This window comes from Triturus cristatus, chromosome 5_1 (genome assembly GCF_964204655.1).
Source record: "Triturus cristatus chromosome 5_1, aTriCri1.1, whole genome shotgun sequence".
Classification (NCBI taxonomy): Eukaryota; Metazoa; Chordata; class Amphibia; order Caudata; family Salamandridae; genus Triturus; species Triturus cristatus.
In genome coordinates this window covers 505,001,223-505,028,917 of record NC_140587.1, presented here as the reverse complement: position 1 = coordinate 505,028,917, position 27,695 = coordinate 505,001,223, and the positions used below count along the sequence as shown (strand labels likewise).

General features: G+C 46.7%; 1 protein-coding gene across 2 annotated transcripts in view; it reads right to left on the bottom strand.

Annotated features, from left to right (window-relative positions):
- SNX16 (sorting nexin 16) overlaps positions 1 to 27,695 on the bottom strand; it is a 188,708-nt gene that overhangs the window by 54,979 nt on the left and 106,034 nt on the right. The gene's annotated exons all lie outside the window — the stretch shown is intronic.

Below are 27,695 nucleotides of genomic sequence, written 5' to 3'. Positions count from 1 at the left end.
ATTAACATCAGCAATCATAAAAATACAGTAAAAACATCAATAAATTCATGACCATAGCATAAAAATCAACAAAATTACAATATCATACATAAGCAAAATACACCGCTACTAAAAATCTAGATAAATACAAACATACTTTATATTATCTAAAAATTGCAGATATAAAACAGCTGGTCTTGCTTGCTGGAAATTCAAAGGCATGAGTAATGGACAAATATATTTATGTCGCAGGTCGGCCCATTTAGGGCAAATTAAAACAATGTCCAAAGTGTCTAGTAAACAATGTGCAAAGTGTCTAGTGCAGAGGACATATCACATGTACAAGAGGGGCGTGGGTGATGGCTTGTGCCATCCTGCTAGAAGTTGAGGGAACATTCAGATGGAAGTATGTTATAAACCTTCTGTGCATAACCGGCATATCCATAGATTTCACCATAACATAATGTGTATAGCAATGTTTATGCTGTGAGCCCAAGGTTCTAATTCCTTGAGTATGTACTTTAAATGCTCTCTTAACCCATGCTATATCGAATTTAGAAATTAGATCTGGAGAATTAAAAAGATGTGGGTTACCCAAATTTGTCAGTGTTGTTTTTATATAATTTTTAACCAAGGCAGGCTATGTTCCATAATCAGACAATCTCTCACAATCAATCTTTTGAATTCCAACTTGTTTTTGCCCCATATCGAAAGCCATAAAAGTATAGGGTGCAAATTTATGTAATCAGTAATAAAGCCTGCACCTATCTCATCATGTACTATTATTTCTGCAGGTACATTCTGCGGAATTCGTAACAGTTTAAAAAAATATATATTTTCAGCTGCTTTCATAGCGATAGAAGACTTATAGCCCCAAATGTCAACTCCGAAGGATACAGTTGGAACACACCATTGGCATTATAAAGGTATAATACAGACTTTATATGGCTATAGTCTAGTCACCTAGAGAAGGCATCAATACTGAAGGCGACCCGATTAAAAGATTGGTGTGCTTTCAGTAAGGGATCCCAGGACAATTTTTCATCCAGCAAAATGCCTAAGTAGCCGAACCTTTCCTATAACATGATACCTTATTACGTGGGTTTTAGTTTTAGTATTTCTAGGTCCGATTTTCAGTGTATGATTTTGAATAATTAATTTTTAGGCCCAGATTTTCTATAAAATCGGCACAATAGAAGTAGTAGGCCATTGACGGAGCAGGAGATGAGAACAGAATCTGCGTACAGCAAGGCGGGGACCATTCTGTGTCACATCTTTACAATGTTCCCTGATCGATCTAATTTATATATAAAATGAAAAGCATAGGTGCTAAAATACATCCCTGCCGGACCCCAACCCTAACGGACGAGTTACTTACCTTGAGTAACGATGTATCCGGTAGAGACAGTCTAGCCACAGATTCCTTAACTTAGAATATCCCCAGGCGTCAGACTGAATCCGGAAACTTTTCCGCAGCAGCACCTCTGCGCGCTGGGGTCGGCGCCGCACAGCTCCGCCCTGATGTCGTCCACGGACGTGACGTCAGCGGATCCATATAAGCCCCTCCCGGCGCGCTGACGTCAGTTTTCGTCGGAGGAACTTTTCCGCGCTACAATGCGGGCACCCCATGATAGCGAACATACCAGGGTGCGCCCACACTACACGCAGGACGTGTTCAAGGCACGGATGCCCGCACTGGCGGAGGCAAAAATGTGGCGACCACATGTCTCTAGCCACGAGACTCCCTAGTGGGAGGTAGCAACGGCAGAGCAGAAGAAGGCTGCAAAGTGAAAGCCGCCTGGACAACCAAACCCTGAGCTTTAGGATGAGGGGACAAGCAGACAGGATCGTCTGGGGCCGGGCGATGGCGTCGAGCAATCGCCCGATCAACAGGGTCACCAGAGGAGGGCCGTGCCCAGGTACCAAGCAGGATGTCAAACAAAGACCCAACAAGGGGCAGCAAGGGCTCCACGTCCACAGGCTCCATGTAGAGGAGTTCCGCTAAAAAAGGAGGGCAGGGAAAGCGCAGGGGGCTACAAGCGAACAACATCCACTGCCTTGCGAACAGCCCTTGCGAAAGCCGCACTAGCCTCTGTCGCGATTCTGGGGGGCAATAACAAACCATCAGTCGGGGACGGTTGGAGGCTAACTCATCCACTAGACAGTAAAGGTGGAGGAGCCGGAGGTTGATCCAAAGGCCATGGAACGCTGGTCACCGAAACGACCCTGGGCACGGTGAGCCTAGAGGATCTCATCCTCCTGTAACAGAGGAGCCGTAGGCCCTGGCATCAACCGACGCCGGGACGGCGTCTCCTCTACATCGAGAACCTCCTGGGGGGACCTGATCTGGGCGCGGACCGACGGCGTCCCGACCTCCACCTGCAGGGAGGAAAGAGTTCGACAGGACGTCGTACTCGGTGCCGCACAAGACGTCAGCGCAGGAAGCCGCACAGGGCTATGCAGCGACAGGACGGGTGGGCTGGACGGACAACTGGGATGCCCCTCCGGGCAGTGTCCGGTCGATGTCGTATCGACTCCAGAACCGGAGTAGATGTACACAGCTGGCACAGAGGACGACTCAGCCGGCGAAGACCCGACATGAGTGCCATCCTCCTCTGTGGGACCTGAAGGCGCACCAGGGAGAGGGGGTGACCCAAAGAAAGACTGGAGAGCCTTTGATTAGGCCTCCATTTGGGTCATTGTCACTCAGACACCCGGGAAGGGTGGGTATGGGGGGGGGGGGGGGGGGGGGGGTGAAGACGACTGCTGGGTGCCTGTGCCTGGCAAAGACCAAGAGCAGCAGGCCCCAGCATCACGTTTACGGGAGGACGACCTCCGTAACTTATGCTTGTGCTTACCTATCTCCGAACGACGTCCGCGGGAATGACCCCGTGAGCATGCCCAATCCCCAGAGGGAGATCGGCAGCGTGAAGGCGCAGGACTGGACATCCGGGCGGCCAGCAGCTTCATATGACGCTCCGTAAGGGACTTTGGTCGCACTCTTTGGAGTCGTGGTGCACTCCCAGGCACCACACACTTATGGCATGCGGATCCGTGACAGACATTTGCCGCGTGCAGGTCTTTAAACGCTTTAAAGCCCGAAGGCATGGCACACTGTTCAGTGATGCCGAAGGCGTCGAGAAGGCCTGAAAAACAGGCCAAGGAACCGCTGGTTTTCCGGGATTCACGCTGGGGCGCGGAAAAAAAAAGAAAAATTGACAACAGCATGCCGGGAGGGGCTTATATGGCTCCGCTGACATCACGTCCGTGGACGACGCCAGGGCGGAGTCGTGCCGCGCCGCCCCTGGCGTGCAGAGGTGCTGCTGCGGAATGTTTTCCGGATCCAGTCTGACGCCTGGGGATATTCTAAATTAAGGAATCTGTGGCTAGATGTCTCTATCAGATTGAAAGAGCACAGAGCATTCCCCCAGTGGTTCATATTTTACTGAGGCTTCAAGCTCTGTGTGCACATCATGCAAAAATGTCAGTAGGGTCTCATACACCCCCATGTCCCTCGGCATAGACCACAATTTAGATCTCACCACTGTGTCAAAAGCTGTGCTGAGGTCCATGAAGGCTAGATGTATACTTTCCTTTTTGGCCACTGTGTATTTATTGACCAGAAGATATAAATTCAAGTTTTGTGCTACAGTGCCTCGACCCGGCCTAAACCCATGTTGAATTTCTGACAAGATATTCTTAATATTAGTCCTGTCTGTTAATCGCTTCAGCAAGACCCTACCCAAAACTTTTATTTCCGCGTCTGTCAGAGAAATTGGACGGTAGCAAGCTGGATCGGCTCGGTTCCTTTTTTTAAAATTAGGTCATATAACCGATTGTTTCCATGATGAGGGAATATGGCCTTGTGTTACCGCAGTCAGATGTTGGGTAATTAACGGGGCCCACCGATCTACACACAATTTAAAAGGGTTGCCTGGAACCCCATCTTGGCCCGGAGCCTTCCCAGGTGTTAGTTCCATTATGCCATCCCTCACATCTTCCAACTCGAAATAGACAGTAGTATCTTTAACTGGAGAAACGGTAAGAATAAAATCGTGGTCACGCGCATATATATGACTAAAGTGATCTACCCACTTTTGCACAGGTATAGTTGTGCTCAAATCCTATACTGTTCCCTCGTTAAATAATGGCTGGTTAAAAACTTTCCAGAAGGCTGAGCTGCAGGCCTCCTTCAGTCTATCAAATGCTTCGCTCTTCAGGGCACTTATTTTATTCCTTCGAGTTAACGCATATGCCCTCCTAGCCACTTTCACGGCGCATTGTGACCTTGGTTTTGATTTGGGGGCTGCCTTTAGATCTTTATACGCCCTTGCACAGTTCTTATAGAACCATCGAGGTCCTGAGCTAAATGACTTGTTATTATGTTTAGTCAGGGCTTTCTGGACCTCCGTACAAATAGTAAACAAGCATTTGCGTTTACCTGAGTTTAAGCTATTAGCATTGTAAATGATAATGCCTTTTATTTAGGTTTATAAAAACGAAAATAATAATAAAAGGCATTGTTATTTGCAACGTCAATAGCTCAAACTTGCGTAAATGCGAGGTCTATTGCATTGCAAATGCTTGTTTTAATAATAATGCATTAATTCAAATAACAGCGCGGTCCGCTTTAACTTTTAATTATTTACTATACAGCGGAGGCCGCTTTCACTTTAGCGGGAGCACTACACAACCATTTGAAATTAATCATTTTTTTCCACTTTGTGTGAAAGCCCACCATACACGCTTTCACTTTAAAGTTGCCCCTGCCCCTTTCTTTAGACACTGATCACTGTAAACTTAAAACGGAGAGCAGCGTCTGAAGAAAGGGGCGCGGCCACCATTAACGTGGTCTAGCATTTGTGAGGGTTTGTGCTCTTGGCATTATAAATAACAATGCCTTTTATATATGCGTTGCTTTTAAAACAAAAATAAAAGGCATTGTCATTTACAATGCTAGTTGCTTAAACGCTCGCAAATGCGAGACCTATTGCATTGCAAATGGTTGTATCTTATGGTCTCCACCACCTGGGGGCAGTTAAATTAACTGCGCCTATGGCGACGCCATGTTACTACTCAATGTAAATATACTTCAACCTTAGCATGGCTTCTAGGTGCATCGCATTTCCTGAACAATGCTTGCCGCACGTCCTCGTTGGACTCTGGGTAGTTTAAAGTTCTTCGGGGGTGGGGGGGGGTGCACAGTAGTAGACAATGATTGTCACAGGTCCTAAAAAGGTCAGGGTGTGTGGTTAGATTTCTTCTTGCTCGGGGAGAGAATGGCACACGAGCAGCTGCCAGGAAAAACTTGCTGTCCTAACGGGACATTTGTGCTTCTTGCACCCGCAGCGCTTGGTGCGTTTTTAAACAATTCTAAACATGTTGCAGGTGTAAGGTGTAAGGTGTAAATAACAAACTGTGTTGGTATCGTGCGCCCACTACCAAATCTACTGCACGTGTAAATCTGACTTGAATAACACATGATAGGCTGAGAACCAGCGCTCGCCATTGCGGAAAGGCAGGGGTCCATCTGTTTTTACACAGCCGCGTGTTTATATTTGCATTGCGCTTTCACTTTAAGTGAAAGCGCTATGCAAAAATAAACATGGGGCTGAGTGTAAACTGATGGACCCCATAAAGATAAGAAATTGCTTTGCGACAGCAGCAAAGCAGACGACCCTGTCCGGATCAGCCGGACGAAAAGGCGAAAGGGCGTCAACAAAAAAACCTCATTTCCAATGCAGGCCACCGTTTAGCATACACAGTGACGCCAGCCAATGAAAATGAGGGGCGGGTCTTCAAGTCCCCTTTTCAAATCTACTCTGTCACTATAGGTCTCGCGGAGCGAGCAGAGCATGCGCTGCAACGCTAGGCGAGACCTAAAAAGGAGTCCACAATGGCTCGATCATGCGCATCAGAATTCAAACATCTCAAATTCCCGGCTACACTTTTGCACCAAATTCCTCAGGAAGTCCTCCGGAATAACCTTACCCCAGCTAATATGCCTCCCTTGTGTTTTAAGTGTAAGCAGGTGGAAGACTTTGCGGTAAAATCACACCAACCAAATTCTGCCGAAATTGGATTATGGTCGCTAAATAGACTCCATACTATTCTAAATCCCACCAGAGACTGAATCAAGCGTGCAGATGCAAAAATATAATTAATAGCTATATTATTACCTCTACCCTTAAAAGTAGGGACTGCAATAGGGGAGACATGCTCTTCTTCGGATAAAATATTAATAAGGTTTAATTTGGAGACCAAAGGGTTAAAACTATCTACCGGACCGCCTAAAATGTATCCTCTACGAGACCTCATATGTGCTTGATTCCTCCTTTTCTTAACACGTCTCGCAAGGATGTATATTAAACCAATCAGCAGGACTAATGGCGAGTAGATCCACTCTAGCAGTGTTTATTCAAAGAAACTTCTTAACTCTATGTTCAAAGCATCTTTGCAGATGGTGAATTATAGATATTGATTACCAGCAACCTAATAATGTGGGGAAGAGATAGTAACACACCCAGGATAATTCTGGAATCAAATGTTATTTGTTCTACGGAGCAGTCTAATCCTAAGCTTAAGAATGTTGCCAGATCTCACATTGCTCTGCTATGCGGGGAGGCCTCGGCATTAGCCCGGATGGCAATAAACCCATAGTGAAATGAAATCCCCTCTACATCTCAAGTGTCTTGGAAACACACTATCCCATATGTTTTGCATAGGTCCATTTCTCGTTCATCCACTAAAGAAAGGAAATGTATGCATAGAGATGGCACTTAACCATAAGATAGGATTAGGACACAAAGGGGTTTATTTACAAGACCCTTGCGCCACCGGTGTGTCACTTTTAAAATGGGAAAAAGTGACATCCTAAAGCACAAGAGGCTTGTAAATAAGCCCCTAAGACTTTAGAGATCAGGAGTGGGCATATGGGAACTAAAGTCAGAGCTAAGTAGGGGGCACAAAGACTCAAGGTAGGTGTAATTCCAGGCCAGAAATGTGTGTACAGCATGAGGGACTGACCAGAGTTGGAGATGACTTACTGAGGCCAAAGTTTGACATAGTACATTGAATGCAGGGCATTATAGTTTGCTAAATTTTAACAGTTTATGCACATAAAAGTAAAATGACGACCCGCGATTGATGCTGCATCTCCCTCTCTCCTTTGCCATGCCCATATTCTTCGGTGAAACCAATATACCATCTGCCCTAACCTCACACATCTTTGTAATATCTACCTCAGCCTTAAAATGAACTTTGGTAGCCCTTTCTCCTTAGAAAAACGGTCAGCAATCCGACTGTTCGCAGCAACTTCAGAACTACCATGCCAGTTTCTTCCCACAAAACTCTTTGAAAGATGGTGAACTCTCAGTTCTCCATTATCACCAGAAATAGCCATTTTCTGGACTGTCAAATTGGGATTGATGTGATTGATTTAGACGTCCCTTCTGGCACAGTCTCATCCCACCTTGCTTCAATAACTCACAGCAGAATTTCCTTTAGAGTATGTCCTTTTAAGTGGACTGCTCGCAAGAAATTCATCCACCCCTTTTGCTCTACTTACAAAGCCTTATCTTGCTACATTCCCCAGGGCACCCTGCTGAGCACCACATTTGTCAAACTATTTGTAGCTCCTTAGGACAATCCACACACACTTTTGGCATTCGTTTTTCACTCACATCTGCAATGCATAAATTATCAGGGACCTCACTCTTAGAGTAGCCCTATTGGAGATCTTGACAGACGTAGGAGGGAATAGGGGAGAGTGGTTACTGGTGGGAGTGGCATCGGTATTAGCTAAATAAGATATTGCACATAAATGGAGTGCCCACAATTACGGAATGGTGAGAGGCAATGGACTGGTGTTCAAAGTAGGAAGAATCTATCTAAAAAGCAGGGGATGCCGAAAGAAACACTCGTCGATTTATAGACTGTAAAGTGGTTATGGGAGGAGGTGGGCAGCTGAGGGTTGAGAATGATGTGTATGTATCGCCATGTTTGAAAGAAAAAAAACACTGAAAATAAAAATGTGGTTATTTAAAAATCATCAGGCTAATGCGCTGCTCAACTTTCACCCGTTTATACTTGTGGTACCCATCCAGATGATAATGCTATTTGGCCTGATTCTGACAAAACTGAGATCCTGGTGATGGAAGGCTCCTCTAACACTAATTATCCTGGCTAGAAGTCAGGATGGAGGCATGCTCTGCTGCCTCCCTGAACCTAAGCCAGTGAACTCTCTCCAGACTACAATTTTTCTCTTTGAGCAATCGCTCTCCCTAACCCCAAGTATCAACAAAGACACCTTTGTTTGTTTCTTCTACTATAAATGCTCCCCAAATTATCCCAGAGCTTCGACTTGCCTTCAGAACGGACTAAGAATTTTGCCTTTCTGGGCTTCGCTTGTTATTTGAGAAATTGGTACCCCATGTTAGCTGGGCCTCAATCACCACTATTACATTTCCTTGCACTGGAACACTTTTTAGTCGGTTGACACCACAATGACATCCTAATTTATTCATACATTCGATGGAAAACAATTAAATACATAATGAAACAGGCCAGTAAAAGCTGTGCAAAGACATGTAGTAGAAAAGTCAGGACATGGGAGTCTGGAATGAAATACCCTCTGCATTATAAATGGGCATGTATCCCATCCCAAGTGAAAGTCAAAACGGTATCCTGACATTTACTTTGGCCCTGGCGCCATGCTAAGTTATATCTGTGTACAGAGTCCCAACCTTGTCCTGACTATGCGAGGTCTAGGTCCATGACATGTCCTGTGACCAGGAGGGGGCACCAAGTATGCCTTCATAGTAGGTTCATGCCCAGGATGTATCACATTAAGCCATGGAGGCAGCATGCTATGTTGTTTAATATATAGTGTAACCAGAATGTTATCCTATGTCAGTGTGAGTGAGGCCTAATCTGAAACTCATGTAAAGATCTGCTGTGATTTGAAACCCAGAACCTGGTGCAGACATCATGTGTGCATCTGTAGCGCATGTGCATGTACCATATGAATGGTAGTAAGACTCTTTCCTGTGCAACTAAATGCTGGGGTAAGAGGGGCCATTGTGGATACCCTTAGTTTAAGCATGGTTTAGATGGAGGATGAAGACTGCTTCCCCCCAAGACAGTGGAAGTGTATTGCCTGAATTTTTGTGGCTGAAGGGTAGAGACCCAGACACTGAAGAGGAGAAGATGGATGGGGCAAATTAAAAAATCAACTAAACAATGTGGACGAACCCACTGGAAAAGAGTTTAAACAACCTCACTGTTGTGGTTAGCTGTCGGAGACCCATTAGGTTTTTAAAAAAATGCTACTGCGACGTTCCACAGTCACAGACACACATTAATGCGAGCAATATAAGCTCCGGGTGCAGCCAAAATATGCAGTTTCTGCTTGCTTATGTGTTTCACCTATTTAAGGCAATAATTGGTGGCACCACTATAAGATTGCACTTTATGTTGCTTTGTTTATGTGTCTGTCCTGTCTCTCCTTTTCTCCACAGGATTTCATTGAGTGTCCGTAAGTATACCGACACCTACGAACAGCACCACACACCTTAGCACGTGTGTTGGATACCATTTTCACGTGGCATGATTTTTTGCCACTCACAATCACTCACATGGTCCTGAAGAAAGCCCCTACACCCTGTTTTTGTTGGGCTGAAACATGTAGACCTTAACGTGACAACAAGGAGCCAATCCCTCCACTGGTTGCCACGCTTGTTTTTAACAATATATTGTGCCATCATTAATTAACATCACAGACAAGGATTCCCAGAGATATTTTAAACTCACACCTATCACATAACACACGACACCCGCTCCGCTGTAATAAGGCGTCGTAGCACAACCGGCCGGCATTCGGCCACCCGGTTGGGACCCCAATGATTAAGCATGACACGAACAAGGTTGGTGCATGAGGGGTCTTTTTTTTTTAAAAACAGAATGGGTCTCAGAGACAGCTAACCACAACAGTGAGGTGTTCTAAACTCTTTTCCAGTGGGTTTGTGCACATTGTTTAGTTGATTATTGAACTGGGGGCAATGACGCACCCCTGCAATTCCCTTGCTCTCGCCTTGTTACACAGGCAAATTAAAAAATTCCATGAGGACTTTGTTAACAAAGGACTGCTGATTAGTTTTGCCTGAGCACTAGCATTTGGTAGGGGGAGAGGATGGGACAATTGTTTATATTGTTCAAGGCTAGGAAGTTTCAAGGCATTGCCTGTCGTCTTGTCTGTCGGATTGCTGTTTCATGAAGGCAGATATTAGCGAGTTGCAGAGAACTCACACTTCATTGTGCTCATGTCCTGGATGCTCCTGCTTGGAGCCAGCCCCACGACAACCTGCTGTGAGAACTATCCCTTTGTACAAAGTTGGTATGGAGAGTATTCTGAAAGAGAACTAACCCAAACCGCTTCTGAAACGTCAGACAGTAAATGCATATCCACTGTTTAAAAGATTTGAATAAATGTAGTAACCAAACCACCCCCACATTGACACAGGTCTGCGTTCAGCATGACAAAGCAAGGGAGTGATTTACAGAGAACGTGAAGGACTGCTGGAGTCTGAGCTCAACAGCTTGTCTCTCAAAGGTGAGAGGACCTCACCTGCAGTCTGCACTTTTTGCTGTAGGTGCTGAGCTCTTCCTAGAAGCTTGCTGAGAGAGTGATGTGCCTGGCCCTGCAGGGAGAGACATTCCAGGGGAAGAAGTCCAGAATTTTCCTGGAGTGGGAACTGCCAGGGAGCCACCCATGTGTTGAAGGGGTACCCTGGTCTCACTAACGGTTCTACTTGTTAGCCTCATCAAACCTTCTACATAAAGCAATGATGGATGAAAAAGGAAGTCTGCTGTGGCTGAAAGAATGGCATCACTGTCATTGGAGCCAAAGTGCTCCTGTACCGTGCACCCTGATCGAACTAGAGTCTGCAAATGCAGAGACCATCTAAAAAGTTGGAATCGTCCCAGAGGCAGGCACCTGCCAAACCAGCATTTTTCCAGTCCCCTTTCTGGGAGGCTGCTACTACCAAAGACCTGAAGCAGCTGTGGGAAGCTGCTGCATTGAGAGTGCAAAAGGCTCCATGTTTCCTTGAGGATAAGGGTTGAGAGCATCCAGTGGCTCTATCAAACTCCCTTCTAGGGAGCTAGGAGCTACTGAAAAAATATTATCTTGCATTAGTCAGGGCTTCGAAGACCTGCTTTTGCTGTGTCAGTGTGAATATAGTTTACGGACGTCAAGGGTCAGCTGTGATGTGAAACACAGAACCTTGTACTGACATGCTGTGTGAAGAGAGAGAGTGTATGTGTACAATGCATGTGTAGCACATATATTGTACTTGCACTGTATTAGCAGGTGTGTTGAGTGACTGGGGCGGCTACCAGAGATCAACACAAGCCTTTGCAGACCGCGGGGAGAGGCAGATGTGCAGCAAGGCAGAGGGGGGGGGAAAAAGGAGGAAGAGAAAGGTGAAAGAAAGGCTTAATAAAATGTAAAAAAACATTTTGATGTGCTATTTCAGAAATATTGTGGGGACACACTGACTTAGCAGGACAGGGAGACTGCAAAGTCCATGATCCGTTGCTCCAGGAGGGGTGAGGGACAGATTCTCTTGTGCTACAAAGGCACTAACATGACCCCGCAGCGTAGGGCACTCGGACCCAGCAGGACCTTGGGACGCCATGGTCTGCAATCCATTGCTCCAGGAGGGGACGGGGAACTGCTTCTCTTTTCCTACAAAAGTTGCAATGTGACATCGCAGTGCAGGTTGCACCCAGGCAAAAGCAGGCAGTCTTCAGCCAGAAGACGCTGGGCTGGGCCACGGCTGTTGGCCCTTTCTCTGCTGTTTGCTGACAAAGATCCTTTGTCATGGGTAAGAGGGAAGTGGCAAGTAATCTTTCCGATGACAGTAGTAGTAAAAAAACATGCTACCTCATCCAAATTACCTTGGAGTTACAATCAGAGCTATGTGCGTTACACACATCTTTAGTTCATATACACAGAAGTGTCTTTCAATATATGTCTCATAAAATACCGGCGGCACCGGCTGGTGCACTCAGCCAAGGGGGCATGGTGGTGGCGTGGTAATTAGTCCTATCATGATTAATTCAGTGATGGGGAAGCATCCTTAAAATAGGGATGATTTGAGTTTCTGGTTGGCTGAAAAATTTGAGCATCTCAAAGCTGTTTTCCACATACTTCTTCTGTGGATAAACACATGATCCTCACAATGAGCTTACCTAAAGGTATTCTTCCCAATCTAGCTGACTACACCACTTGGGGGGGAAGGTGTTTGCAGTGGTTTACTCGCTGTGTTTTGGCACCCCCTGCATGACTGTACTTCAGACGGTTCTTAAAAAGGTTCAAGATGAACACCGGGCAGAGGCTACCCTGGAGTCGGGGATGCGATTAGTTGGTGTTTTCCCTATTGTCTCCGATATGATTCTTGCTAACGTCAAGGGGGAAGCAGTTAGCTTGCAGGTGAGTCAGCGCCTAGAGGCAGTGGCTGACTAGGATAAACAACGTGAATTGACAAAGATTATTGCGAACGTTTATAAATCATTGGGGCGCAATAATCTGGGAATTAGACCTTTTACTCATGCAGAATAAGCCCCAGCCTAAAAAGGAGGGGCGTCCAGTCTTTCTTAAAAAGGCTTGGAATAGAAATCAGGGGCAGCAACAGCAGAAGCAAGGTTTGCGTGCGGGTTCACCGACACCTGATGCTTCTGAACGTAGATATGATTTGCGTGACCGCTCAAAAATGAAGACACCAGAGAGGTTTCAGGTTCCTGATCTGCGCTCTCCTCGTTCCTTTCAGGGATCATGGGATCCGAAGTTCGGTGGCAGAGAGCGACAGGATCCCAGACAAGGAGAGACCACTCAACAACAATGTGATCAGCCAAGCCAGTTTGACGTAAAAGCCAAACCGGAGGGACAACCTCCTTATCGTGCCCAGTGTCAGAAGAAGAAAGTTGCTGCTGTAAAAGCGAAGTATGCCTCAGACGGTGAGAACCCTGCTCCTCGATTGGAGATGGGCGGTGACACTCTTCGACAGAGAAGTTACCATAGTGCGGGAGGCACTCCATCCTTGGCTGGAGGAGAGAGCAACTGATACTTTCATTACAGTGGAAACAGCAGATAGACGAGTTGCATCCCCTGGTTGGCTGTACGAGGTAGTCCTCCAAATTGAAGGCGATATAAAACAGACTATTAAGACAGTCTTTTGGGACAACCTTACCTCATCTTATGACATTTTGTTGGTGGAGGTGGATTTGCCTCCTCCATTCATTTTGGATTTTTCCCGGGGGAGGACATTATACTCCAGAGTTTTTCCTGTTACGTCTCTGAAGAGTCTAAACAAGCTACGTGTCGGAATGGGCATTAGCCCTAGCCCCAGTTGTGCATCGTAATCAGGTGGGCTGGGATAAATATTCATCAGCACATGAAATTCCTTTACGATCTATGCCACAGCCACAAGCACAATATCCGATCAAGCGGGATGCAAAAGTGTCCGTGAGTGAAATTTTGGCCCAGTTGGAATATCAAGGTGTGATTGAACCTTGTTTATCATCAATGAATAATCCTCTTTCTCGGATATTGAATCCGGACGGTTCATATCGCATAGTTTTGAATTACAGAAATTTAAACAGTCATGTTCGTATGTTTGCTGTACAGAACACCCATAGCTCTGCGTTGATATAGTACGTAAAAAATGTAAAACCACACTTGACATATCTTATGGCTTTTATAGTCACAATTTGGCTTCTGATAGCTGTAACTTGACCGCATTTACTGTGGTCGGCAATCAAAAAGGTTTACACGTTTGCCTATGGGCTATAAGAATAGTTCTGGGGCTTTTGCTGCGCGTGTTGTGTCTCTTTTGCGCGACAGACCCTGATGCTTTCTCGTACGTTGATGACATTTACTTGATGGATGACGAATTAATACCGCATCTTGTACGTGTACATTGCATCATTCTGTCTTTTGCTGACTTGGGGTACAAATTAAATTTTGATAAATCCTACATCACCTACTTGGCAGTACTCTTCTTGGGTTACGTGCTGAACAATGAAGATAGGGGGTTAGCCCCTCACTTTTTTGAGAAATGTGCTCAATTACAATCTGCGTCTACTCTCACGAAGTTAGAATCTTTGCCGGGTTTTTTTAATTTCGGGAGGATATATATTCCTGATTATGCCCAGCCTTTCAAGACAGTTTACGCATTGATACAAACCTCTTTTTCGTCTTCCAGCTGGCTTCCGTAACATACCACGATTCTTCGGTCTTTGCAGTCTGATCTGCTTGCGACTAACTTCTTGTTAACTCGTGATAATTCCACAGATCTGGTCATAAGGATTGTGCTGGTACAGTAGTTTTCACTTACTTGACGTTCAATGAGGGAGACAGTTCCCATTGCTTACAATTCCTCATTTGTACACATCGGCCAAAATGCGTTTTTCCACCATTTAGAAAATTCTTACGACGGTCCAGATGGCGATTCTGAAGGACTGCTCTCTGGCCCAGGGAAAATGCATTCTTATGATCTCACCTGTACCTGCTTTAAAGGCAGTGACAAAGGTGAGTGTTCCAAATTCTAAAGTTTTACATCCCCGTCCAAGAAAGGCACTTGGGGACTGTACAGTTCAATTAGCGGAGCTGCGTGCTTAGATTTTAGCTCTAGAATTCTCTGATCCTGATGTGAGCACTCTTGTGTGCAATTCCTACTACTGTGTGCAGGCTTTCAATGACAATTTATTCTTTTGGTCTCAGAATGATTATCGAGACTCTAAAAGGTAGCGCAATAAAGCATAAAGCGCTTTAGGTCCTAGTGGCCAAACTTAAGGAACGTTTGCCACTCACTCATGTTATCCATACTCTTGGACTTCAGCTTGCGGGAGCACATGCTGTTGGTAATTATTTGGCTGATGAGGCAGCCAAATCTGAAGTGGCCACATGTTCAGTAGCAGCCGTCACAAGGTCCATGACTAAAATCGATAATGATATAATTGCGGCAATTGCTGCGACGAAGGATGAAACGGACTTCCCACAGGATTTTCCTTCTCTATATTCATATCACTTATCTAGAGATCAAGTCCCATTTGCAACTAATCCGTCCATTGGGGATCAGCTTATTCCCAACAAGGACCACAGACTACAGTTGATCATAGCCTCACATGAAGGCATGGCTTCTGCACATGCCGGAGTTTCCGCGACGGTTTCTATTTTACAGCAACGTTATTGGTGGCGTGGTTTAACCCTGTTATTATGTACTATCTTTCTTGTGACATTTGTCAACAGATTAAACCCTCTACTGTTGCACGTCCTCCACATACACACCTATATATTATTAATCAGCCGTTTGGTTGTATTTATCAGTGATCACTGCGGTCCTTTGACATCTGACACTGCTTATAAACATATTTTTGTTGCAGTGGACTCATGCACTCGATTTCTTTGGGTTTGGCCGTAACGCAGTGCTGACGCTCGAAATGTCATTAAAGATTTGCGTGTCTTTGTCTGGACTTTTGCCTGTGGCACCTTCCATTCTGACCAAGGTCCTGCATTTGCCTCTAGGGCTTACAAGGAGGCAATGAAGTCTCTGGGTGTGCTGGTGCAGTTTTTGTCCCCATACCGGCCTGAGGGCAATTCAATAGTGGAGCAAATGAACTGTGACTTAAAGCAATCTTCAACAGCTATGGTCTTATGTACTGGCAGGGGTTGGCTGACTCATTTGTATGGGGTTCAACATGCACTAAATAATCTATCTCCCTAGAAGATCTCAGATGGGCGGACCCCATATGAGATGCTCCTTGGCATTAAACTGTTTGTGCCAGACCTTGATGGCCTAGACGTTGTGGGGGCTGCCGCAACATTTGACGTAGGTAACCATTCTACTATGTTACAGGAACTACATAAGAGCCGTGACACACTGGCTAGAGATCATTCACCCTCATCCACTGAAGCAGTGGTGCGGATTCCGGTTACTGGATGGCTTCATAAAGTTGGTGATCTGGTACGGGAAAAGCTGGAGAACAAAAAAGAATTTGGTCCCTCTTATTTTGCAACTGTCTCTGTTCTTGGATTGAAAGGTACTACTCATACGGTAATTTTGCCTCTTTTGCCTGGCCGCAAGTTAAACAAATTTATTTATTTTGACAATGTCAAACTACACCATATGGCCGATACTGAATAGTATGACTCCAAGTATTCCATGCCGAGATCTTTCACTGGATCCGATGGCTTCATTGTCTGCGACTACTCCCCCGCGTGGTGGAGGGAGAGTTGGAAACTTCTATCTATTTCTTGCCTTATGTAGCTTCTACTTCTACTGATGCACACATCGAGTATGATGGTCTTCCAGTTAAGGTCGTCATCAACATTCCGGACAGTAGCATCCATAATCCAACTGGCACAGCCTCCATTGTTTCGTTTGGGAGCAAATGGTTATTTTATGGATCGTACCAGTTTTTCGTCAAACTCCTCTTCTTCGTCCTCATCTGTGTCAACCCCTCCGACAAGTACGCGTCTTTTTATTGCCTGGTTCATGAAGACTTACCTAGTCCCACCCTGGACATACATCTGGATTGTACTCGCGCTTATATACCTTTTCATGTGGATTGGGTTTGTGACAGTGTTCTTCTTACTCATCAATGGTCATTATTTGCCTGAACGCTCTGCTGTAAACTTCGTTGACTGAGTTCTGGCTCCCCATACATCATCCCATATAATGAAAAGAGATCAAGCCATCGTGAACATTTCGGCTTTCCCTGTTGCTGATGGCATTGTTTGGGATAAAGTTGCATTCGATATTCATGGCCCAACGGAGGTCCTGAACATTCCATACATGTTCCGCGTTTCCTTAGGAGATGTGGCATCTACTGACGTCCGTTCGGACAACTGGGTTGTTCAAACCGTTCATTCATTGTTTTCGGATTTAAAATATTATGCTGCATTTGATGCTGAAGATTTAAATTTGAATTTGGCCAATTATGCAGATTTGTTCTGTTACCAACATTATGGCCATCATTTCTTGCACGAAACGAACACTCTAAGACCAATTTTAAATTTTACACAGTGGGAACATTGTCCAACTCCTTTACAAGGGAGTTCTAATACACAACGGAGTAAGTTCACATCCTTTTCTGATTATACTATTTCCAATCCGGAGTACTATTTCTACAAGCTAAAATTGCCAAATCAATCTAAATTAATATTGACTGCACTAAATGGATTTATTCTAATTCCTTTAGGACTGGTTTGGCCTCACATGGATACGAACATTGGAAAGACACCGTTGAGTTGAAATCTATTTGGGGTACTACAGATTGGCAGGTGCAAGGCACTGACACATTGCATCGGGCATGTCTCATTCCGACTCAGATTTTGTTTTTAAATGACTCACTGCAACATACTACTTATTTTGGTTTGGTAACGGCAAAAAATTTGAACCGTCTTCTATTCTCTCATTAGCCGAGTATGATACATGGCGTACACACACCAATCATATGATTGATGTATTGCGTGCCTTGTTCCAAAATGGTAGTATAAATTCCTCTGATGTTGACCCCTTGAGGTGGTTATTGTGGCCAACTAGCTCCAATGCATGTCTACTGCGTTTTCTTAATGCAACGTCGAGTTTCACACAAAGTAGACCTGATCCACGTTTCCCACATTCTCATTCAGTCACCATGTATTTGGTGGGGAAATTGTGTCAACAATGGTTGGGACACTCAACACTGACGTCAGTGAAACACCTGTCCCATTGTCGGGTGACATCAATTTGGCGGACTTTAATATTTAATGTCCAAAATGACCACGATTGATTTATGAAGCATATAATGAATTGTGGAAACTATCACAGATGGAAACTGCTGTGCGTTTGCGCCAAATTGATCGAGCCAATTTGGAAAAAGTTCTTGCAATGGTAGATAATAGTATTAATACATTGTCTTCCGTATTTATACCTTGGATAGGAGTAGTTTCTTTTCTGTAACTCCAGTTCTGTAGTAGGGGTATCTCTGTTATAGTCATAATCTAGTGAATAGTCCCGCCCATGTGCGTGGACCCCGGAGCAATAAAAATAATCTCTTAAATTGTCAAGCCATCCAGACCTGCATCTACACTTAAGAGAGGATTCAAAGACAGATAATGCAGCCTATATCCACAGGCTACACTGTCCAGTAATTCAACTAGAAAATTCCACCAACATCCTCAAACACCACTGCCTGCCCGGCTTTTTCCACAGAGAAAAACCTGCCTCTACCAGCAAAAGCCTCTGGAATGATAGAGAGGGAGGAATGGACAGACAAGCCCCATAGGCTGCCATTATGTGGCTCAGAACAGGATACTGTGCCTTTAAGAAAACTTTCCAGAACTTTTCCAGTATCCCAGAATGCACAGCAGGTCCCTTTTACTTTCAGTTCTTTTTTAAGGCGTAACACGCCAGACCTGTAGCATTCCTTACATTAACATTTATCTCTCCACCGGGGAGGAGGGCGGGCGCTTATGACTATAACAGAGATACCCCTACTACAGAACTGGAGTTACAGAAAAGAAACTACTCCTTCTGTAGTAGGGGATCTCTGTGTATAGTCCTAATCTAGTGAATAGAATGGCAAGCCCATCCCCACACCAAAACTGTGCGAACAAATTTCGCAGCGAAGCCTGCCCAACCCGAGCATCTGCCCTGGCATCCGTGTCCAGACAGTAATGCTCAGCAAAGGTATGGACCGACCTCCAAGTGGCAGCCTTGCAGATTTCTGCAATCGGAACATTACGCAGCAAAGCAGTCGTGGCAGCTTTGCCCCTGGTGGAATGAGCCTTAGGTTTACCCCCTAAGGTCTTATTAGCCTTTTGGTAACACAATTGTATACAGGACACAATCCACCGAGAGATGGACTGTTTGGAGGTAGCAAGACCGGTCCTGACTGATCCATAATTGATAAACAATTGGTCCGACCTACGAATATCATTGGTCTCATCAAGATAAAACTTCAACACTCTCCTAACGTCCAGGGAATGTAGAGACCTTTCCGCTGGATTAGAGGGATTCTGAAAAAACGTAGGTAAAGTTATGGTCTGGTTGACATGAAAATCAGATATAACCTTAGGAAGAAATTTAGGGCGAGTACGCATAACAACCTTAGCAGCATGAAATACCGTATAAGGTTCTTGGCAACACAACGCCTGAAGTTCACTCACCATGCGGGCCGATGTAATGGCAACTAGGAACGCCGCCTTCCAAGACAGGTGCTGCAACGAAGCCTTGTAAATAGGTTCAAAAGGCTCCTTCATCAATCTGGACAGCACCACATTCAATTCCCATGAAGGCGAGGAAGTCTGACAGGAGGGAACACTTTCTTCAAGCCTTCCAAAAAATCCTTGATCACAGGGATCTGAAAGAAGGAAGTCTGTGAAGGGCATTTCCTGTAAGCAGTCAAAGCAGCGAGATGAACCTTAATGGAATGGAAATTAAGGCCAGACTGCGCCAAATGCAAAGGGTACGGAAGGATGACATCTTCCTTACATGTCGTCGGGTGAAAGTGCTTGGACTTGCACCAGATGCAGAATCTCTTCCACTTGAAAGCATAGGACGTCCTAGTGGAAGGTCGCTTAGCCTCCTTCAGTATATCCATACAATCTGCTGGTAGATTCAAATGGCCATATTGCACTATCTCAGGAGCCATGCCGCTAAACTCAAAGACGAGAGGTTGGGGTGCACCAACTGCCCCCCGAACTTCGTGAGAAGGTCCAGCCGGCACGGCAGCCGTATGTGAGGAAGGAGAGACCGGTGAAGCAGGTCCGTGAACCACCACTGTCTGGGCCATTCCGGGGCAATCAGGATCATCCGCGCACCGGACTGGGACAGCTTGATGAGCACCGCCGGAATCAGGGGAATGGGTGGAAAAGCGTACAGAAAGCTGTTCGACCAGTCGATCAATAGCGCATTCCCCAGCGTCCCCCGCTGGTAGACCTGGATGCGAAGTCTCGGCATTTGCTGTTTTCGGCGGTGGCGAACAGATCTACGTCTGGAGTCCCCCACCGTGCGAAGACGTCCCCTATTACTTCGTCGTTTATGACCCATTCGTGGTTTTCCTGAATCAGTCTGCTCAGTGCGTCCGCCTGAACATTCTGCACACCTGGCAGATGCGTGGCCGTAATCGTCAGTCCTCGGGCCAGAAGGCAGTGCCAGATCGACTGCGCCTCCTGCGACAGAGTGCGTGATCTCGACCCCCCCTGCTTGTTGAGGTAATCCATCGTGGTTGTATTGTCCGTCTGTACAAGCAGCGAGTTGGTCTGGAAGGACGGATGGAAGGCATTCAATGCCAAGTAAACGGCTCTGAGTTCCAGGAAATTGATGTGGTACGTCGACTCCAACGGGGACCACTTCCCTTGTATCTGTAAGTCTCCGGAATGCGCTCCCCAGCCATGGAGAGACGCATCCGTCACGATACTCTTCGTGGGAATGTCCTTGTGGAAGGGAACCCCCCTGAGGAGATTTTCCGCCGAACACCACCACTTCAGCGACTGTAGAGCATGCAGAGACAGCCGTATCTTGTCGTCCCAAGAACCTGTCCTCTGATCCCACTGATCCTCCAAGCACTCCTGCAGTGGTCTCATGTGCAGCCGTGCGTGAGGCGCGAGGAAGATACATGAGGCCATCGATCCCAGCAGCGAAGACACCTTCCTCACTATCGTCGATGGAGCGGTCATAAGAGCCTGAGCCTTCCGAAGGAGTGATAACCGTCTCTAACTCCGAAGGAGACACGCTTGCAGATAGCGTATTGATGGAGGCCCCCCCCCCCCCAAGTACTGTATGTACTGGACCGGAGTCGGGACAGACTTGGACATGTTGACGTGCAACCCCAGCTTATTCAAGAGAACGCACGTCTTCTGGAAGTGCGCTTGTGCTTCCGAGAAGGAGAAGGCCTTGATCAACCAATCGTCCAGGTACGGGTAGACAAACACCTTGTTCCTCCGCAGGTGTGCAGCTACCACTGCCATGCACTTCGAGAAGGTCCTGGGCACAGACTTTAGCCCAAATGACAGTACTGTGTATTGATAATGATTGGCGCTGACTTGGAATCGCAGGAACTTCCTGTGCTTCTGTGCAATGGGCACATGGAACGCATCCTGTAGGTCTATGGCACAGAGCCAGTCTCCCCGTTGCAGCTGAGGGTAAATCTGATGCAACGATAGCATGCGGAATTTCTCTCTGCGAATCAATTTGTTTGCTTGCCACAAATCCAGAATGGGCCTGAACTCGTTCTTGTCCTTCTTGCGAACCAGGAAGAACCGAGAGTACAGACCTCTTCCCCTTTGAGACAGAGGTACGTCTTCCACCGCCTTTTTCCTCAACAGGAAGTCTGCCTCCGCCTGGAGCTCTCGCAGTTGATACTGTGAGCTTACCGGCGGAATCGCTGGAGGCGGGCTGATGAACCGAAGACTGTATCCATTGCAAACAATATTCAGCACCCACTTGTCCTAAGTAATTTTTCTCCACTCTGCCAGAAAAGATTGAACGCTTCCCCTCCACTGGAGTGGGTAACGGTTGCAGGGGAAGTAATCGCTCAGGGCCGAGACCCAGCCGGGGCCTTGGTCGCTGTAGCGGACTGCTGGCCTCCTCTACCCTTCTGGCGCTTCTGGAAGGGTTTCCGGAACTGCTGCTGCTGTTGTTGCTGCTGTCCCGAGGCCTGCCCACGCCCTCTGCCTGCAGCCCCGAACCGTCTCTGGAACGGGCGCTTTTTCTTCTCGGGCTTCTCTAACCCGACAGCCGTCAGGGTCTCTGCCTCCGTCTTCATGCGGGCCATTTCGTCGTCCGCATGCTTGCCGAACAGGGTTTCCTTCGAGAAAGGCAGGTTGGCCACTCTTTGTTGTGCCTCCGGTTTGAGTGAGGTAAGGCGAAGCCAAGCGTGACGCCGTTGGTTGATGCCATGACAATATCCATGTGCCGCTAACAGAGACACATCCGCCGCTGTGCTGATAATCTGATTTGACACCAGCATCCCCTCACGCAAAGTCTCTAGAAAGTCCTCCTTCTTATCGCGAGGCAGCAGCTCCGCGTACTGCTGGAGTGACTCCCATAGGGCACGGTCGTAGCGCCCCAACAGAGCCCCGGCACTTGCCGCCTTCATGGTGGTAGAAGCCGTCCCACAGACCTTTCTGCCCGCCGAGTCTAGCCAACGGCTATCCTTATCAGGCGGCACTGTCGAGGAAGGAGTGGTAGCATGCTGCTTCCTTGCCGCCGTCACAATGACAGAGTCCGGTTTCGGGTCCATCCTCAGAAAGGTCGGGTCCGATTCCCGCACCTGATACTTCTTCAGGAGCCTTGAGGGGGCTGGTTTCGTCACCGCCGGAGTGAGGAACAACTCCGTAGCGGGCTCCACCAATCCCGGCACTAGTGGCAGCAGGGGGCGAGGCAGGTGCTTCTTGTGCAGCATCTCAAAGATCACGGACGTCGTAGGTGTTGGCACCGTCACCGTGATCCCTAGCTTGGCCGCACCCCTCAGTAGCACCTCCTGGAAGGAGACTATATCGTCGACAGGCGATACTCCCGTCCCTGGCGAGTCCGACAGCGAGTAGTCCCTGGCAGACGATTGGGTGCGGAATCTGGCTCTGCGCCTCCTGCGGCGTCGCCCAGATGTCGATGACGACCGTCCACGGCTCCTTGATCTTCCTCTCCGTCCGGAGCGGGAGCGCCATCTGTTTGGCTTCAGCCGCTCAGCCGGCCTCGCAGGAGATGGTGGCTCAACCTGGTGCCGCGGCCTCGGAGTTCTCTTCGGCGGCGGCGGATACCTAGGCAACGACACCGACCGTGGCGGGGCCACAGGTGGGCCCGACGGTGTGTGAGGCGGAATGGTATGAGGAGGAGGAGGAGGAGGCGGCGTAGGGATCCGTGGTGAGGGCTCCCTCGGCAAAGGAGGAAAGGGTGGCGACCTAGGCTTAGGAGGTGTATACACCACTGAGTACACCGAGCCCGGTGACTCCGTTCTCTTCCTTTGTGACCCCGAGGGACTCCTGGCGTCAGTACTCCTCCTGCGCTGCCTCGGTGTCGATGAACGCCTCGACGGCGACGAACGCTTGTGACAGGTCCTCGACGTCGGGGATCCCCTCGACAGTGACCTTCTCCTCTTTGCCGACGGCGAACGGCGACCTCGCCTCGACGGCGAGCGCCTACGCCGGGACTGTTCTCGACGCCGATGACTTGACGGAGAAGTCGACGGCGTCGACGAAGATGATGTCGTCGACGGCGGACTGCTCAGCTCCCTCGCCGTCGAGCGTCTACGCCGTTTCTCCCCAGAGCCCCGGGGAGACGGTGAACAGACTGCAGCCATCCCCCTCGACGCCGTAGTCGACGGAGAATGGGGACGTTTGCTGGGCTTCCTCTCCCTGGGGAGCCCCCCAGGGGCCTCAGCATGGGCAGAATCAGCCCGTCCTGACCCACCTTGTGCCCTCAGCCTTCTGTCCTCCAGGCCTTGGAGCCTGATCTTCATCCTTACTCTCAGGGCCCTGGCTGAGAAAGATTGGCAAATGTCACACTCCTCTGGAACATGGGACTGGGGAAGGCAGACAATGCACACCCTGTGTGGGTCCGACTTGGTCTTCTTTCTCTCGCACTCTGGGCACTTGTCAAACAAGCCAGGCATGTTGACAACACAGAGCACACACAAGAAGGAAGGCAACAAGGTACTTAATAAGCACTTGAAAAGTGAACAAATCCAAATAAACCCTTGAAAAGGGAGAGTTCAATGCTCCAGGGTCCTGCTAGCAGGAGCCGGAAAATAGAACTGAAAGTAAAAGGGACCTGCTGTGCATTCTGGGATACTGGAAAAGTTCTCTTAATGGCACAGTATGCTGTTCTGAGCCACATAATGGCAGCCTATGGGGCTTGTCTGTCCATTCCTCCCTCTCTATCATTCTAGAGGCTTTTGCTGGTAGAGGCAGGTTTTTCTCTGTGGAAAAAGCTGGGCAGGCAGTGCTGTTTGTGGAGGTTGGTGGAATTTTCTAGTTGAAGTACTGGACAGTGTAGCCTGTGGATATAGGCTGCATTATCTGTCTTTGAATCCTCTCTTAAGTGTAGATGCAGGTCTGCATGGCTTGACAATTTAAGAGATTATTTTTATTGCTCCGGGGTCCACGCACATGGGCGGGACTATTCACTAGATTATTACTATACACAGAGATCCCCTACTACAGAAATATTGTTTCCTCGGTTATTGATATTGTACGGAATGATGTATCTGTGTTATATCATGGTCAAAATCAATTGCACTCTGTAATGCAATTTGCATGGACGTTACAAACGCTCAAAAATGAGAAAGTTCCATGGGATTATTTGAATGCTCTTATCCTTTAATTTGACTGCTAAAGAAAAATTTATGTAGATGAAGGACGCAACTTACACTTTATTACACATAGAACAATTACACATAGAACAATTAGAACAGTTACCTTTCTCTGTAGCAGAGACAGATTCAGCTGTGTGGTAAATACATGAAGCTATTTCACTGCCCTTCTCACTGTTTGTTTACTTCTTGAATGCAACACTTTCCTATTGGATGCTTTGAGCCCCTGGGAAGTGCATTTATTCATGAATTGTGGTCGTTGCCTTTCACATGCAGATGTCAGCGAACGGATAAGGAGGTTTTTCTCACAGGGGAGAATTGCGATTCCACAGTAGGACATTCCCTAGTCTGCAAACAAGTTTGCACGGCGCTTGTAATGTGTCAGCCCCTAATCTGGCTTGTTTTTTAAAAGGTACGCCCGTCTCAGCTATTATTCCCGTATTAACTTTGCTTTCGAATGGCAGTTATCTTATTTTGAATAACCAAGACTGCTGCGGCTTACAGGCTGGGATCCCGTACATAGTAACTGCTTCGCAACGTGTCACTTACTGTAGCAATGTCCTTTATCCACCCCCGCATGGGACTGTAGATAGTTTGCTTTGGTCTTCCATTCCAACTTTGAAAACAGATGATTTCAATAAACTAAGCAGACTCAAAGCGCCATTGTTTCAACAAGATGTGTCTCTCACATCAGCGTAAGCGACCTTCGAACTGCAGGTGGCCAGAACACGCAAGCAAGATACACTCGCTGCTGAACACAAATCTCCAACTCCATATTGGAGAATTAATACACCAGATATTTAATGCATCTGACACTGAAGGACTTGCACATTTTTTTTTAATTTGTGGGATCCGGCCTTGTGTCCTCTTTTCAGACGATTTTTGGAGTAGTACCGGCTTTTATACATTTTATTTTTTCCAGCGCCTTCGGGGGGTTTCCATTGATCCTCTTGCTGGCGTGCTGGTACTTCTGCTAACCAACGGCTGCCCATCATGTGGCACTATACAGACCTGGCCAGTTGTGACTGTACCATGATCGAATGCAGCAACTTTTTGGATGCTTGCCATTGGCGACTCTTGGTGTGAGTTATGGACTTACCTTTCGCTTCGCCCATTTCACTTGCGTGCAACCTGTGTTCTAATGCAGACGGTGCCCTTTCTGTTGGGCCTTAGATATCTGCATCTCCAATACATCATGCGCTGACCTGGATTATGATCTGTTGGTGGGTCCATTACTGGCCCATGACCAGGCCTGTTCTGGGGACGGTCGTTTGATGCGTGCAGCTGCACTTGGAGTGTTGGCAGGTTGTAATACATGTGAGCCTGCACAGAGCCTCTTGCAAAGGAGTTTCATCAAATATCATGCAAGTTGCCCGGTTATGCTCCTGGAGGAATTGGATTATGAAAACACGTATGTTCATTTGAAATGCTCAACTGGATGGCGTCCCTATTTGCTATGAACGACAATGATGCCCTTTTGGAACAGCTTGAATTCCACGGTACACATAATCTGATGAATTTTCCGGACTCGCCTTAAAAAACATTTTAACCTAATATTTTCGAATCGTTTCAATTCAGCACCTTTTACAAGCATCTTTGACTCTGCTTACCGTTGCATTCGGTTTTTCTATATGCTACGACCTGGCCAAGGGGAGGGTCTCACGTGGCTGATGGGTGACATTGTTGACATCACTAAGTTAGCATGAGCCCGGCAGCCATGCTGCAGCTTTGGCGCACATAACTTCATGGCTTTATTTTTGCAATACTCGGTTTATGACTTTCAAATGAGAATTGTCGGCTGTGTTCGTGCTCTGCCTGTTCCTGGAGTTTAGTCTGAACATTGTGAGCAAGGTCGATAAACAATGGCCCTTGTTATTCTGTTCTTGTCAGGCCCTAGAACCTAGACAAAACATACTAATGCAGCTGCGGCTAGAGACTCGTACTTTGATGTTATGGTGATACATGTTTAGGTAACACACACTTGAAGAGGGACCTTTCCAGGGAGAAGAGCATCATGCACCTACGATGTAGAACTACCAGCTATAGTCTAAGGTATGGGGTCTGCTGACAAAACCCAGAGCTCTACTATTATATAATACTTTTTCTTACCAAGGTGAGACAGGTTAGGCGCTATAGTCTTTTCTCCATTGTCTTTATATGATGACATCTCCCTTTATGATATATGGCCTAGCTGCAATGTTAACTATATTAGTGTTATGCATTTTTCTGCTTGTTGTGGCCCGTATACTGCAGGTTAGAGCACGATAGTTAAAATAAAGATTTTAAACTATCTTCATGTCTCGGTTAGTTCTCATTGTGGACGAGAATGTGTGAGCGAAAAGGTGTGCCTTTTTACCATGATTCCTGAGAGATCCGGGAGTGTTGTGCTCTGGGGTGTCTAATCATTTTCTTCTTCATGTTTGTGTGAAAGAGTGAATGAGACACTATAGCTAGTCGGTCCTGGGCTCGTGGGCACTAAGTTGGTGGGAAGGCTTCGCCCCTATACACAGAGGTCCCATAATCCTGCGCATAGTTCTGTGTATGTGAAGAATCCCTGCATCAATACAGCTTGGGATTCTGGAAAGCAACCAACTACTGTTCCAGTTTTTAAAAAGGGCAACAACGGAGATCTAAGTTGTTATCGTCCAATCTCGTTCATCGACTGATGCAAAATCAGCCGGCAGGGTGATAATAAAATGAATCAATAGTTTAGCAGAGGAGATGGAAGTTCTATCTGAAGCTCAACATGGTTTCAGATCAGGTCTGAGCACAACAGAACATTGCCCCAATCATCATCTATTATTTGAGGATTACACTATTACCCATAAAACTTCTTTACATCTGGCATTTATGGACCTCAGTTCGTCCTTTAATTGTGTCAATAGGCCAAAGCTGTGGTCTATACTTGCCAACACGGGGTTGATTTGGGCATAGAATCCATTTTGCAATGCCTACACTGTAACTTGAAGGCAAATGTTGGATACAACACTAAAGGAAACTACTAATTTATTTAAACTAGTCCAGGTGTCAAACAACGGTGCGTTTTAGCTCCATTCTTATTAAATTTATACATAAATGACTTCGAATATTATTTAGCATCTGGACAAAAAGATGTCCCCCCCCGCCCCAAACGGGTGGTTGTCTCTTGCCAATATTATTATATGCAGACAACGCAGTCGTACGAGGAAAGAACAACTAATGCTCTTAATGAGCTTCTTGATGATTCAGTTTCTTATATGTGCAAAAGGGATCTTAGCACAAATCTTAGTAAGTCATTTATCATGGTGTGTAGAAGAAAATTGGCAAAGTCAAGAAATTTTATGATAAAGGGTCATTGTTTGGAAAAGATTAAGGCCGTC